The sequence below is a fragment of the Balaenoptera acutorostrata genome, chromosome 21 (genome assembly GCF_949987535.1).
Source record: "Balaenoptera acutorostrata chromosome 21, mBalAcu1.1, whole genome shotgun sequence".
Lineage (NCBI taxonomy): Eukaryota > Metazoa > Chordata > Mammalia > Artiodactyla > Balaenopteridae > Balaenoptera > Balaenoptera acutorostrata.
Genome location: NC_080084.1, coordinates 18,490,228 through 18,506,374, shown reverse-complemented (window position 1 = coordinate 18,506,374; position 16,147 = coordinate 18,490,228). Strand labels below are relative to the sequence as shown.

The 16,147-nt window shown below is 35.8% G+C and overlaps 1 protein-coding gene across 5 annotated transcripts in view; it reads left to right on the top strand.

Moving 5' to 3' along the window:
- The window catches only part of DLC1 (DLC1 Rho GTPase activating protein), a 409,459-nt gene that overhangs the window by 55,522 nt on the left and 337,790 nt on the right, over positions 1-16,147 (top strand). The gene's annotated exons all lie outside the window — the stretch shown is intronic.

The window sequence follows — 16,147 nt, the reverse complement described above, 5'->3', positions numbered from 1 at the left end:
TTACGTAGAAAATATTTCAGTATCTCCACCAACCATACATAGGATAACAGGAGTTGAGTAACCCTTTTACTCTCATTTTATGATGTTTAATTTCTAGAACAGATATAACTACTGAGGTCAGTCAAATTATAGGCAGATATAGATATAATTATGACCTGGTACAATTTTTTAAATTAGCTAATGTTTAATATATTTATAAACAATTATATATATTTATGAAGGAAAAAAATTATTTAAAATATTAAATTTACTTTACCTTTTCTCATTAGATAACTCTTCAAATGTTGCTGTAGTCTTATTGCATTTTTATGTAAGGTTTCTAAAGACTGTCTCTCAAACAATATTTGATGCTAGATGCTGCTGAAAAGCAAGTCAGGCTTAATGGCAGTAAGTCTGGTTAAGAAATAGCCAGTAAATGAATTCAGTGTGACCTAAACCAGGCAAAAGATAATTATATACCTTTCTTTTCTCAAATATATTTACTGTCTATTTTCCTTTATCTTACAGTTATCTTAAGGAAATTTAACATATATATGTATAGGCTTTTATTTTTATTGTGATGATAATGTTCTTTGGAAAAATTTGTTCACGACCATTAATTTTGCAAGATTATTCAGGAAAACTTTTCAGTCTTAAACTATGAATTCATCAAAATATTATTAAATTATATGCTAGAAAAAGAAAAAATTTTCAGAAAATAAAAGAGTACAATTTCAGTTAAAACTAAATCACTTTTCATATTCTCATTCTAATTTTATTTTTATACTAAACCTTCTAACTTTCATTATCTCTAATTTTAATATGTTTTATTGTAGAATTTCTCCTTGATTCTTTAAAAACATGTTTTCCTCAGTTTATAAGAAAATGATACCAAAAGAGTTGTGAATTATGATTAGGTTCGGGGACTAAAACCTGAGAATCCCAATGGCACATATAATTACTGAGACTTTCACAATAATTCAGATTTGGGGAAATTTGTAATCTAATATTACCAAATTTTAGCCACCACCAAATTAAAAACTTTTCCTCAGTTAGATAATACCTCACTGTGTTCTTGATCAAGATTTTGATTTTTCTTCACATCGCATCACAACCTGCCATTATTAGCATGCAAAGGTACAACATGGCATTCATGTCTCCTGCGTCAGATTCCTAAATCCTGTCAATGTTTGCCAGTGATGCATACAATATCCAGTAAATAACAGGTAAAGTTTGAAAATTGTACTTTTTAAAAAAAATCGATTTATTTATTTTTTGGCTGCGTTGGGTCTTTGTTGCTGCGTGCAGGCTTTCTCTAGTTGCGGCGAGTGGGGGCTACTCTTCGTTGCGGTGCGCGGGCTTCTTATTGCAGTGGCTTCTCTTGTCGCAGAGCATGGGCTCTAGGCACGCGGGCTTCAGTAGTTGTAACACGCGGACTCAGTAGTTGTGGCTCGCAGGCTATAGAACACAGGCTCAGTAGTTGTGGTGCACGGGCTTAGTTGCTCTGTGGCATGTGGGATCTTCCCAGACCAGGGATCGAATCCATGTCCCCTGCATTGGCAGGCGGATTCTTAACCACCGTGCCACCAAGGAAGTCCTGAAAATTGTACTTCTTGAGTTAATTAAAACAAACACCAATATATTCTTCTCTGTGAAAGAGACAATTATCCCTCATTTGACACTGGAAATGTTGTCTCATGAATTCCAAAATGACCTTCCCTTGTTCTTTCTCTTGCAAAGGCTAAAGGTTACCTCTATTTCTCTCTATTATATCAACTCCATCGGAGCTGAGGTATCTGCCAATCTCCACCTCGCCAAAGACTATTATTTACTCAAGTCCAACTGTATACTTAGCTTTCTACATAAAAAGAGTCTTTGTTAAGCCCAGTGATCTCTGATTCTAGGTCATTTCACAATACTGGGATGATTTTTCTTAATTGCTTTGTAAGGTTAACCTCTGGAATGATTGTGGCTTATAAGGTACAAGATGTTCCTTAAATTGGTTTTTTCAGTAATCCATGAAGTGCCAGCAAACTGGCCTGAGTTGCCTGAGTTCATCTTGGTCTCAAAACAGAATGGCTAAAGGGATCTTAGTAGGAAAGCACAAATGCCCAAAAACCCCTTTAAGTCTCAGAAAATGATCAAAAACAATGGTGTTTCCCTGTTGCCAAATCTGCTACTGTTTATTTGTGGCAGTATATTAGAAACTGCATCACCTACACCCCCAAATTTTCTAAACCAAGATGGTGTATTATTTCTGAAATTAAAATGAAAAATTAAACGCTGAACACTGTGGAGAAAAGAGAGGGGTGGGATTCATGTTAAGGATAATGTGGACACTACTCCTAAAAGAAATTTTAGAATATACAGGAGAGAAACTATTCTTTCAACCCTGGGAAATCCCATGAATATTGCTTGAAAATACACTTCTATTCCAGGACTTCATGATTCATTACCAAGCTTTTTTCCATGTGAGTGTCAGTGGATACCCACAGTGACATATCATAGACTGAGCAATTGCGAATGGGGGTGAGTCACCTGGTAAGAGGCCTGCCCAGCCATAATCGCTGATGTTGACCAAGTTGACTGGAGGTAGTTTCCAAGTTGAGTTTTATTTCAAAAATTGGGCTCTTCAGAGTAAAAAATATATTAACATTTAGTTATCCATACTGCCAGTATCCTGGACCTTGCATCTTTCACATATGTCACTATACTAGGGACACAGTTTAGGAGGATTTACACATATACCATTCAAAAATATTCAAAAGTATTCTCAAAGGATCAGGAAAACCAGTTTGATTGGGCTAACTGAAAAAAAAACAATAAAATTCAAAAAATAAAAATAAAAGACAAGGAACTGTAACCACATCTTCCACTCCAGAATGGCAGCAAATATTAGAAAAAAGTTTTCTTATATGACTTGTACCTTAAATCTTAGCCTATCCTCTGCATAAACCAAAATTGACTAACTCTAAAAAGAAGATTTATTGTAATATTTATCACATAGAAGAAATAGAGATAGTATCTAGCAAGCAACTTTTTTCTTTTCTAATATAGTACTGAGAAGCAGTAAAGAGCAAAGGCTCTGGAGTTAGATTACATGGACAAAAATCCCATCTCCACTACTTACTAGTTGAGTGAATCTGGTCAATAAAGAAAAAATATTTGAAAATGTATGGCAGACCAATTCTTCACAAACACACATTCACCTGAACCAAATCTAACATATGCCAAGTTGATATTACTCAATGTCACAAAAAGAGTTAGTAGCATAAATCGTATACTTAATAAGAAAATATAAGAATTACATGAATGCACAAAAAAATCTTTAGTAAAAAACAGCATATATTTTAATCTCAGTGTTGGAGATGAGTCAACTTCTAGGGGCATTTTTTATTTCTAGGGAAAATGAGTTGCATTCTGATTCTAAAAATGAACATTTGGAAAATAGGTTGCTAATAAATTGAGACTCATAGAATACATGTTACTCAATGCAGTGGAAGCTGGAGCCCTGAACACAGTAAAAGTTTGAGGAACTTTTTTAAAGTCACAAGAGACATTAGAACTGAGACCTAGATGGGTTTTTTTTCTTTTTTCTGGTTTTTGTTTAGTTTTAATTTACATAGAGCCAGAAGTTTCTGCCTCGAGTATATGATGATTTAAAACTTGGTCATGACTAAATGAACAAGCCCAGGCCATGGTTTCCAAAAACAATTTTTCCCATTAGGAAGGGTTTGTGGAACAAAAGAAACATAAACAAAAAATGAATGTTATTTTTTCATTCTTTGCAATTTGAAAGTAATAGAGTAAGGAAACAAATAAGCTTATTTTAAAATGCCCAGAAGTACTATATTATGCATGAGATTAAATTCTGTTATAGTGTTGCTGAAATATGTTATATCATATATTTTATATCCCTGAAGATTGTTGCTTGAGTAGCTTCACGACAATAAGACGAGCAAGGTAGAAATTTCATTGATATTGTTAATTTCTATCCTCATTTGTCATGTTTCTTTTTTCTCAGTTGTGGAACATTTCTCGTCATTTTTTATTCTTGTTGGAGGGAATTTTACCATTCTTTCACTGAGTGTTATAAAGCTAATTCAAGGCTAATTAGCCATGGAAGGGGTTGTTTGTTTAACTTTTAGAAAACAAATTAAAAGTCTTTTGTGATATTCTGCTTTGTATTTGACATACTACTAAATCTTTTCAGGTCATGAACATGGATATAAGCGATTTTACCAATGGGCTGATCACTATTTCAGTTGACAACCCTATGATTCAGTAATGACTTACACCGTCTCCTAACTCTTTTCTTAGGATTTTCTAAGTCTTCCTTAGAGATGAAGTATACTGAATATGGATACAAGGCTTTGAAACGTATTTCTTTGTATCTCTCAGTTGCATGTAGATATGCTGAATTCAGTTTGGCTCCTTGGAAAACTCTTAGGTGCTGAGTATGCAGATTCCTCAGGTTTTTTAACCTAGAAAAAGAGAGATGTCTGGGTTATTCTTGCTTTGTTTTCCTTTCTTTTATAGCTATTGCACCTCAGGGTAGGATGATATCATTCAAAAAAAAAAGAGGCCTTCCTACAGTAACGTTAATAAGTCTGTAGTCACCGGCGTGTCATAGATACTAATTCTGTCCCTACTCATTACTGTGGCTTTTGTGGAATTAACCGGATGTTCTGTTTCTTTGGGTTGTTCTAGGTGATAGCTTTAATAACTGGTGGTTCCTTACTCTGTGCCTATATTTATATCTTTGGGCTTAGGGTGGAAAGTCATACTAGAAGCCCTGCAGCTGTTGTTCCATTCCCTGGTTTACGAGCTCTGTGAAGACCTAGGCTGTGTATTTGTGCTTGTCTCTGAAGTACAGGCTTTTGTTTGTTAGTGCCTAGAACTTCCTCCTTCTTTCTTCAGATCACTCATTTACCCTCCTGCCTCTCTCCTCTCCAAAATGATTCTGCTTTCTGTTCCTGGTTAAAGATGTAATGAGTATAGCGATCTGTAGCCAACTGCCTGCTGACTTTTGGACAAAAGTGGAAAGACACCAATAGCATGCACTAAGATCAAACTATGAAGCTGTTAGCCAACTCGCTCTCTCTCTCTTTCTCCCCTTCCTCCCTTCTTTCTTTCTTCAATCTCTCCCACTGTCCTTCCTCTTCTCTGCTTTACTCCTCTCTTCCTCCCTCCCTCCCTGCTTTTCTCCCTCCCTTCCTTCCTGCCTTTCTGCCTTCCTTCTTCTATCTTTTAAATATGAAGTTTGGAGAATACATGACCTTAAACATGAATGTCCTGGCCTTTTCCCTTTTTTGTGGAATTTGTGAACTGAGTGACTTCTTTAATGCAGGGGGTGTTTTACATTTGAAAATTTTGTAATTACCTACACAAATAATACCCTTAAATGGAATTTCCTTCCACGGTTGCTCTATGTTGCACACAAGACAAGTAAGATGTTTTGTACTGCGTTTTCATTTGTCAGATCCCAGTGCTTTTTTAAGTCAATTGAGTCCCTTGTCACATGACCATCTTGGAGACAGGCTTTGACTTCCACTTAGTTTAAATACTGTAGCTTCTGCCTTTTCCCCCCACTTTGCTGATATTGATCCAACTGAAACCCCATAAAATCCAATGCAAAATAAAGGTATTGAAAAATCATCAATTACATGAATATTATCTTGGAAAACATCAAGCAAATAGTTTTATCTAATTGTATTTCCATATATTTTTCATATCTTGCTTTTGTCCTTGTTACATCCATAATTTCCTAGTAAATTTTTCCCCGAAAGAATATATTTATTTATGTTTTAAGTCACTTTTACCACACTTTATGATTCAGTTTGTATATGTTTTTTCAAAATGTCAGATTGATACATCTTTGAATGTAGTGGTCAAGAGGTTCATTCCAACTTTTTCCAGAACTATGACAGAGAGTTTGCTTTCTCAAATTTTCATAGTCTCTGAGAATCTGTCAATTCAAAATCAAATAGGGATTTTAACTTCTCGCTATGATGGAATAGCTCATAGCAAACCAATGCTCCCACCAAAAATAATAGTAAGGCTAAAAATAATTTTTTTTAAACTCTGTATATGAAGGCATCAGAGAGCTATTGAGGCAAATAGGAATTAGTGTCCAAGATATCAGAAAGAAGGGAACTCCACAGTATGTGGAGAGATAACTCCACATACTGTGAGGTGCTGTTCTTCTCAGAATATTTCCTCATCCTCTCAAGCATTTGGCAAGGGAAAAGAGACAAAGGCAGAGAGCCACTGCTAAGAGGTAAGAAGGCAGCATAACTTTCAGCAGTCGCATGGGTAGAGAAAGAAAAATATTGGCATTGAGAGCTATCATCACATCCAAGACATGAGAGGATATGACCCATGGAGAAAGAGGACCAGGGAAACAGGTCTGATATTCAGAGGTTTTACATTTAAGGCATTAATGAATTCTAAGGCTGCACAGGACCAAAGAGTGAGAAAGCAAGAAGAGCTTTTAGCAGTCACATGGAGCTGAGGGAAAAACTGAAGTTTAGGTCTAACTAAGGAGAAGTTATTAAAACTCTCAGGTCCTCAGTCGGGACCCCTGAGGGCAAGACACCTGGAATGGGAGTGAACAAAGAGGGAAAATCTTATCAAGACTTCAACTCAGCCAAAAGGTAACTCAGTTCCCAATTGAGTTGTGATTGGCCCCCACTATAGCTGCTTACCAGGAAATAGGCTGAACTCTCTCTGAAGGGAAAACATATTATCCAGAGTCTCTACAATATTTCATGCAAAATTCCTAATAGATGATCAAAAATATCCAGGCATACCAAGGAACAGGAGCAAAGAAAAACAGATACTAGAAGTAGACCCACAAGTGATCTAGTTATTAGAGTTATCGGTTATGGACTTTTAAAAACTGTAAACATTCAAGAAAACAAACAGTAAAATAGAGAATTTTAACAGACGTATCCATAAAATTTGCCAGAGGCATCTATTAAAAACAATCAAATGGAAATTCTAGATATAAAAACTACAATGACTAAAATTAAGGTTTCAATATATGAGTTATACAAAAGGTTTAACCAACAGAAGAAATACTTAGTGACCTGGAAAATCAGAAGTAGCCAGATTTATACACAGATTAAACAATGAACATTTTTAATGTGATATCAGCACAGAGAAAATATCAACATACATGTAATTTGATTTCCAGAAGGTGAGTAGTTTGAGAAAAAAGGACAGAAACAAAAGTTGAAGAGAAAATGGCCAAGAATTTTCCAAAGCAGGTGAAAGACAATTTCAAGAACTGCTACAAATACAAGTAAAAGTAATTGTAATGGTATCCACTTTTAAGGAAGTCATCATTTAAAAAAGCAGTCAAAAAGATAATCTTAAAAAGTAGAGAAAAACATGAAGTAAGCCAGACAAAGACAAATATCATATAATCTCTCTTTGTGTCGAATCTTAAAGAATGATACAAATGAATTTATGTATAAAACAGAAATAGACTCACAGACATAGAACACAAACTTATGGTTACCAAAGAGGAAAGGTTGAGGGGTAAGGATAAATTAGAAGTTTGGGAAACTTCTAATTTATCCTTAGAAGAAAAACAGCCATACATTTAAAAGGCAGCAATAAGACCTAAAGGAACAAAAATCTCAGCAATGAATAAACATGCAGATTCCTGCATTTTATTAGTCAGATATCGTGGAGCATACTTTTGAGGAGAAATAAGGAAAAAAGCTAGAACCATGTGTGAGTGTTATAACTATTGGTTTATAAATGCCATATTAATGAAGAAAATGGGACTAGATCTTATACAGCCTCCAGTTAGAGAAGAAGAAAATTGAACTGTACAGACTAATAAGAAGTGTAATTAGAGATAGATTACTGTAGATAATCACCCTGAATCTCTTCTAACACTAAATGATATTTGCTTGTATTCTTGTAATTTTACAAATCAATACAGTGGAATAATATTTTATACTAAAAAATAACTGGATCATAACAAATGTATGAGAAGAGAAATATTGTAGCTTGTATTAATCAAAAACTCAATATTATTTTGGTCTTAAGAATAATCCATTAAAGTTTTTAACATAGTAATTTTCTTCATGCATTAGAATGCACCTAAACTTAACACATCAATCATTGAAATCTTCTGTCACTCATTTGAAACGATCTTAAGACTGGGAATTCTAAACCTATCCTCTGAGCTTATGATTCTGAAATAATTTTGTTTTGTTCTGTAAGAAGAATTTGTGCATTATGTATTTAGTCTAGAGCTTAAAAAATATATTGATGTATTTACGTCAGGATATGACTGATAATGATGCTTTGCAGATTCTGGATAACTACAGTATACTGCTGACTAAACTTCCACCTTAAATAAGAACAGTAAATCCTGGGTAAAAGGGATAGATAAAAGTGCCAAACATTTGACATTAATTTAAGAAGCAGAGGTACTCCTTAGCGAAGATGTGTTATAGAATTGTGATACAACAGCTGCCTTTGGTAACTTCATAAAGCTCATGATCACACAAAGGCTGGGAGAAGTATTACAGCTTCTCTGAGATCTGTTTGCCTGTATTTAACATAGTGGTTCCCTAATTAAATAGCACCCAGAATCCTTTTTTTCATGAAAGACCTTTTATATATATATATATATTTTTTTTTGAAATTAACATTTGATGGAACACTTTGATAAAATACTAAGTAGTCTAGAACTTCAGCTGCCCTTGAAGCTTCCAGTGGCCATGAGGGGTGATTTCATATTAGGTCAGCATAATTTAACAGATCGTGGGGACCAATGTGTCTAATAGACAAATTCAAGACATTGGAATTACAACGTTTTTATATATTATTTCTCTAGTTTATTTTTTTTAATACTAAAAGGACTGTGGATAATAAATGTTAAGAGGAAAGCAAAGCTGATCTCTGTGCTCCTAACATTTCCCTCATGTTCTCCTTTGGTTTCAACTCAAATTGGGTAATAAAACAAAATGGGGATGAAGGAAATATATAGAGAATACCATGTTTCTTCTGGCTCTCAAATCAGACACATTTGTCCATCTGGGAGTTTTAAATATATTGAAGATGAATGAAATTCTTCATAATGGTAGTTTGGTAGAATTATCCCAGGATATATTTCAAATTTGAACTGTTTGACAGTTAATATCACTTATCATAATTAGAATTCACTTTGTGAGGAAGTTGAATAAAGCAGTGTTCTTGCAAAATATTTCTAAGCATATATGTAGATAGTAGGAAGTAAAAGCAGTTCAACACAAAATGCTAGGTAGGAAAGTGAAAAGGAAATTACTGCTGAAGAGAAGTAGTTTTTGCTCTTTCTGTCTTTTTAAACTGACTTACTTTCTTCTACTAGTCAGCATTGTTCCTTTGGTTTACTTTTTCACCTAAAGTTCCATGAACATTACTCTCTTACTGAGCTTTAATTTTTGAGGAATCACTACGACGACCTACTTTGAAATATTTCTGTATTACATGGAAATAGAACTAGATGCATCATCTCAGAAAAAAACGATCAGGGTTCCTTTAATGTCCTTTAATGTTTTTATTGAAATTTTAAGCATGTAAAAGCAGTATCACTATGTCTGGGCATTACATTGATACATGTGATATATGTAGCTATTCAACAAGAGCTAAGATAGGATATTTGAGATTTTTATGGGCAAACTACTTCACATATCTATTTATATTTATTAACATATTTTCAAATAATAATACTAATCAAAGCAGTTTGTATCAGTAGCATTTCCAGAGGTTATTAAATAACTTTTAATGGGCACAAGATTTAATTGTTTTTCTTAAGGTAGATTCTGTGATACCCTATTTCTGAAAGATATACCATAAGTTTCTATGTTCAAAAAAGAATGAGAAACCTGTACATGCTCTAGTTCCGTCTTGAAAATTCATAATGGATAAAAGTATCCATTGACATTTTTATCCACAATATTCTGAAAACCCTGCAGTAAAGAAACTAGTATTTCCCAAATTTATGTGACCAAAGACTTTTTCCACCCTAAATCCTGTTATCATCTCACAAATCCAGTGTTCAGTGGAATACACTTTGAGGAACACTAAACTATATTTATGGACATTTCATCTTCCTTCTGGGAAGGATATTCTTAGAGTAAATTCAAAAAGCTGATGGTTCAGAAAAAATGTCTACCAGGTGATTGTGTTTATCATAATCTTCCTCATCAAAGATGAATTGTGAAGGGAAGGACATGCTTTCTTATACTAAGCAGGTTTAGGAAAAACAGAGACACCAAGGGATGTTCCAGCAGTTGGTTAGTAGTACTCACAAGGTGATGTAAGTCTTCTTTCTGTGAAATCACAAACCACTAGCTGTAGTCTTTTGATGTCAGATCTGCTACGAATCCCCAAAATACTGGAGAACAAATAGCTAGTTCGGGTTTTATCCCTCAAAGGATTTTTGACTCAAAAAGAGCATACAAGATATATGTTTCCGTTAGAATTGGAAAGAATGCCAGGATTGGTTCAAATACTAATTACATTTGAAGTTTGCTAATTTACACTTGGATCATTAATTTGGATTTTTTTTAAATGGAGAGGAGTGTATCAGCAACAGAAAATGCAGTACCTAAACCCAAGTTTCAGTTACCTGTGGTAAACTGTGGTCTGAAAATATTAAATGGAAAGTTACAGAAGTAAACAACGCTTAAATTTTAAACTGTGCTCCATTCGAAGTATCGTGATGAAATCTCTTGAGGTCCAGCTCCGTCCCGCCCAGCGGCCCGACCGTTCGTCACTTAGTAGCCGCCTCAGTTATGAGATCAACTGTTGTGGTATTACATCACTTGTGTTTAAGTGACTCTTGTTTTACTTAATAATGACACCAAAGCTCCAGAGTAGTGACGCTGGCATGTCAGATATGCCAAAGAGAAGTTGTGAAGTGCTTCTTGTAAGTGAAAAGAAAGTTCTCGACTTAATAAGGAAAAACGTTGTATGCTGAGGTTGCTAAGAGCTATGGTAAGAAAGAATCTTCTGTCCCTTTAATAGTGAAGAAGGAAAAAGAAATTCATGCGGTTTTGCTGTTGCACTTAAGACTCCAAAAATTATGGCCACAGTGCGTGATAAGTGCTTTAGTTAAGATAGAAAAAAGCATTAAATTTGTATAAAAGATACCTGAGGGAGAGAGAAAGAGGCCATATTCACATAACTTTGATTACAGTATACTGTTATAGTTGTTCTATTTTATTATTAGTTATTTTTGTTAATCTCTTACTGTGCCTAATTTATGAAATAAACTTCATTACGGGTATGTATATATAGGAAAAAACATAGTATATAAACGGTTCGGTACTAGTGTGGTTTCAGGCATCCACTGGGGGGTCTTGGAAGTATTTCCCACAGATAAGAGCGGGACTTATCTGTTGTAAAGGTTTATTGGAACATAGTCACATTCATTTGTTTACATATTGTCTGCAGCTGCTTTTTTTTCACCTAGTGTGTTTTTTTTTTTTTTGGCTGTGTTGGGTCTTCGTTGCTGTGCGCGGGCTTTCTCTAGTTGCAGCGAGCAGGGGCTACTCTTAGTTGCGGTGCACGGGCTTCTCATTGCGGTGGCTTCTCTTGTTGCGGAGCACGGGCTCTAGGCGCGCAGGCTTCAGTAGTTGTGGCAGGCGGGCTCAGTAGTTGTGGCTTGCGGGCTCTAGAGTGCAGGCTCAGTAGTTGTGGCGCATGGGCTTAGTTGCTCTGCGGCATGTGGGATCTTCCCAGACCAGGGCTCGAACCCGTGTTCCCTGCATTGGCAGGCGGATGCCCAACCACTGCGCCACCAGGGAAGTTCTAACCTAGTTTTATTAAATATTGCTTCTTTGGGATGTGTTTATAACAACTCCCAGAACATTTTCATGTAAGGATTCAAAGTGGTCATATTAAAATACAACTTCAATATAAAGTTTATCTCAGTTTTACAGTATTAAAAATGACAGACCTGCCTTAAAGACAAAACAAAAGCCAAAAAGGACTATTACACCCAAAATATAAGGAAACCATTAAATAAACAAGTTTGGCATTTCCATAACTTTGTATCCGTCTATTCTTTTTTTTTTTGGCCGCTTGTGGCATCTTAGTTCCCTGACCGAGGATCGAACCCAGGCCCCTCAGCAGTGAAAGCGTGGAGTCCTAACCACTGGACTGCCAGGGAATTCCCTTTTTTTTTTTAACAAATACTATTTTATTATTTACAAAATACATAGTGATCATAAGGGTACATGATGCAAATTACAAACAGGAAAAGTACAGGGAAAAGTAGAGACAAATGCGTTACGGTTTTTTTTTTTGGTTTTTTTTTAGTGGCTTAGGAAAATTTTTAACTTTTTTTTTTTTTTAAGGAAATGAAGCTACATAATTTCTACCAGAGCCATACTAGCAGTGAAACATTTTTAACTGTGGAAATTGTGGTTTTGGTTCAGAAATAAGTTATATATTTTTCACCCCTGATGATGGGGGAAAAAAAAGTCAGTGCTGTGTCTTTGTGGGTTGCTTGTCTATGGAGATCAGCAGTTACTGTGACAGAGTCAGCCCATTCTGTTTAGAAATATATTTTAAATGTTTAGTAATTGACATGCGTGGTTGTCCTTGATTACATTCATAGATTTCACCAAACAGGCACACTGATAACAGCTAAGTTGAGTAGTTGTGACAGAGACCATATGACATGCGAAACCTAATTTATTTACTCTCTGGTCCCTTACGGAAAAATTTGCTGTCCCCTGGTTTTAAAGGGTATTGTTGTGTGTATTGATAAGTGCAATGAATCAGGGTTAGTGGATGAAGAGTAGTCATGGAGGGGAGGTGGCTGTTTCGGACAGAAAACGTCTCTGTATGGCGATGGCATCTGAGCGTAGAAAGACCTGAAAAAGTGAGCAGGTCAGCCTATGAAAATCCGGGGAAGAGTTTTCCTGGCAACGGCATTGTACTTGGCATGTTTGCAAAACAGCTGGAAATCCAGTGGGAGGCGAGTGATGTGAGAGATGCATGAGTCTTAGGAGATGTGGTGTTAGGGCTGGGCCAGATCACAACATCTTTTTAGCCACAGTAAATTTGGATGTCGAGTGATAAGAAGGCTTTGAATTGTTTTGAGTTAGGGAAATAACATGAACTGATTTGTTTTAAAGCAACCATTCTGGCTGTTTTGTTGAAAACTGACTCCAGAGAGACAACTAAGAAGGAAGCAGGGCAATTCCCAATTAAAACAAACAAACAAACAAACAAACTGTTCTGAACAGTTTTAAAATCAGACCGGGGACCCATTTGTCTGAAGCAGATATATCTCTGCTTAGGAGCTGTGTCAGTATCAGATGGCCTTTAGAGGTCCCAGGCAGCCTTCTGATTCTGTTATTTGAATCAATTTGTACTACATTTATGACATGATGGTGTTTACTGGCAGGGAATATCATAGTTTGGGAGTTTTAAACACCATCATCTGCACCCAGACCATCCCCTAAAAGACAGCAAAGAGGCCCCTGCAGGTCCACGAACACAGTGGTCCCTAGGAGCTAGTTACCAGAGTAATACAACAATATTATTTGCTATACGTAAGCATGTGGACCTTCTAAGCCTCAGGCATAGCCATTACATGAGGTCATGTGTGCTGATGTGATTTGTTGAAAGAAATAAACATAGAATTAATCACCAGAAAGGAAACCTTATTACTTAATGTGAAAATGATTCACTTGGCTTAGATCATGTGTAAGATAGAATTCTGTTTTGACTGTAAGAAAATAAAAGACATATTTCAATGTTCAAAAGATGTTCAATGGACTAAAATATCCACCAGCATGTCCTAGAAATATAAGAAATCAACATGAACCAAAAAGAAAGCCAGCAGCATGTCTAATGAAAATCAGGCATCAGGCCTTAAAATACACTCTCACCTTCATCTCCTGCCCCTGTTTTTTCTTCACCTTGATTAATGTTTTCATTCAAGGGAAAACTGAGTCTGTTTGCTAAAGCCTTCATTTCTCAACTTGTCAACTTGAGAAGCAGTAAGAATGGCACAGAGAAGAGAAGGAGGGCAAAAAGAGGTGGGAGCTGTGTAAATTTTGAGGACAAAATCGAAGTTCCGTGGGCCATCAGAGCTTTTGGAAAATCTCTGAAAGATGACTGAAAACTATTTTAATGTCTTAGATTACATTAAGATGCCTCAAGATGATCAACTCAAAAACTATGTGACTGTAAATTCAAATATATTCTCTCAAAGTTTACCTTTTAATATATAGATTTTTAGAAATGCAGATTTTATAGAATATTTTATACAAGAAACCCTCAATCTTTTTTTAACACAGAGCTGAGTCACTAACCCCGGTCCACCCTCCACTACCCTCCCACCCCGGCCCTGCCAAAAGCACAAAGATATAAGGAAAGTTCCTTTTTTAAACCTCAAATCTGTGAGAGTCCAGTGACCAAATACATTCTCACATTTCTGGTAGTATGTGAATTTTTAAATATTCTATGCATTTTGGCAAGGGGTCAAATAAATAGGCCATTAGAGCATCAAGCATCTTTCACATGGCACTAGATCTTACAAGATAGAGCAATGAAGCAGAGCTCTGGGAAGATACAGTTTCCTCCTTAGCTTGTATGTTATCTGCATTTTCCAGTTGCTGTGTGTTAAAAAGCTGCTTAAAAAATAAAAGTTTTTTGTTTACTCCTAAAGGAGCTTCTAAATTTGTAAAGCCCCAATTGTCCAGACAATTATATATATATATATATATATATATACATATACTTTTTTTAGTATTAGTTGTTTTTTTTGTTTGTTTGTTTTTTTATACTGCAGGTTCTTATTAGTCATCAATTTTATACACATCAGTGTATACATGTCAATCCCAATCGCCCAATTCAGCACACCACCATCCCCACCCCACCTCGGTTTTCCCCCTTGGTGTCCATACGTTTGTTCTCTACATCTGTGTCTCAACTTCTGCCCTGCAAACCGGTTCATCTGTACCATTTTTCTAGGTTCCACATACATGCGTTAATATACGATATGTGTTTTTCTCTTTCTGACTTAATTCACTCTGTATGACAGTCTCTAGATCCATCCACATCTCAACAAATGACTCAATTTCATTCCTTTTTATGGCTGAGTAATATTCCATTGTATATATGTACCACATCTTCTTTATCCAGTTGTCTGTCGATGGGCATTTAGGTTGCTTCCATGACCTGGCTATTGTAAATAGTGCTGCAGTGAACATTGGGGTGCATGTGTCTTTTTGAATTATGGTTTTCTCTGGGTATATGCCCAGTAGTGGGATTGCTGGATCATATAATTCTATTTTTAGTTTTTTAAGGGACCTCCATACTGTTCTCGATAGTGGCTGTATCAATTTACATTCCCACCAACAGTGCAAGAGGGTTCCCTTTTCTCCACACCCTCTCCAGCATTGGTTGTTTGTAGATTTTCTGATGATGCCCATTCTAACTGGTGTGAGGTGATACCTCATTGTAGTTTTGATTTGCATTTCTCTAATAATTAGTGATGTTGAGCATCTTTTCATGTGCTTCTTGGCCATCTGTATGTCTTCTTTGGAGAAATGTCTATTTAGGTCTTCTGCCCATTTTTGGATTGGGTTGTTTGTTTCTTTAATATTGAGCTGCATGAGCTGTTTATATATTTTGGAAATTAATCCTTTGTCCGTTGATTCGTTTGCAAATATTTTCTCCCATTCTGAGGGTTGTCTTTTCGTCTTGTTTGTGGTTTCCTTTGCTGTGCAAAAGCTTTGAAGTTTCATTAGGTCCCATTTGTTTATTTTTGTTTTTATTTCCATTACTCTAGGAGGTGGATCAAAAAAGATCTTGCTGTGATTTATGTCAAAGAGTGTTCTTCCTATGTTTTCCTCTGAGAGTTTTATAATGTCCGGTCTTACATTTAGGTCTCAAATCCATTTTGAGTTTATTTTTGTGTATGGTGTTAGGGAGTGTTCTAATTTTACATGTAGCTGTTCAGTTTTCCCAGCACCACTTATTGAAGAGACTGTCTTTTCTCCATTGTATATCTTTGCCTCCTGTGTCATAGATTAGTTGACCATAGGTGTGTGGGTTTATCTCTGGGCTTTCTATCTTGTTCCATTGATCTATGTTTCTGTTTTTGTGCCAGTACCGTATTGTCTTGATGACTGTAGCT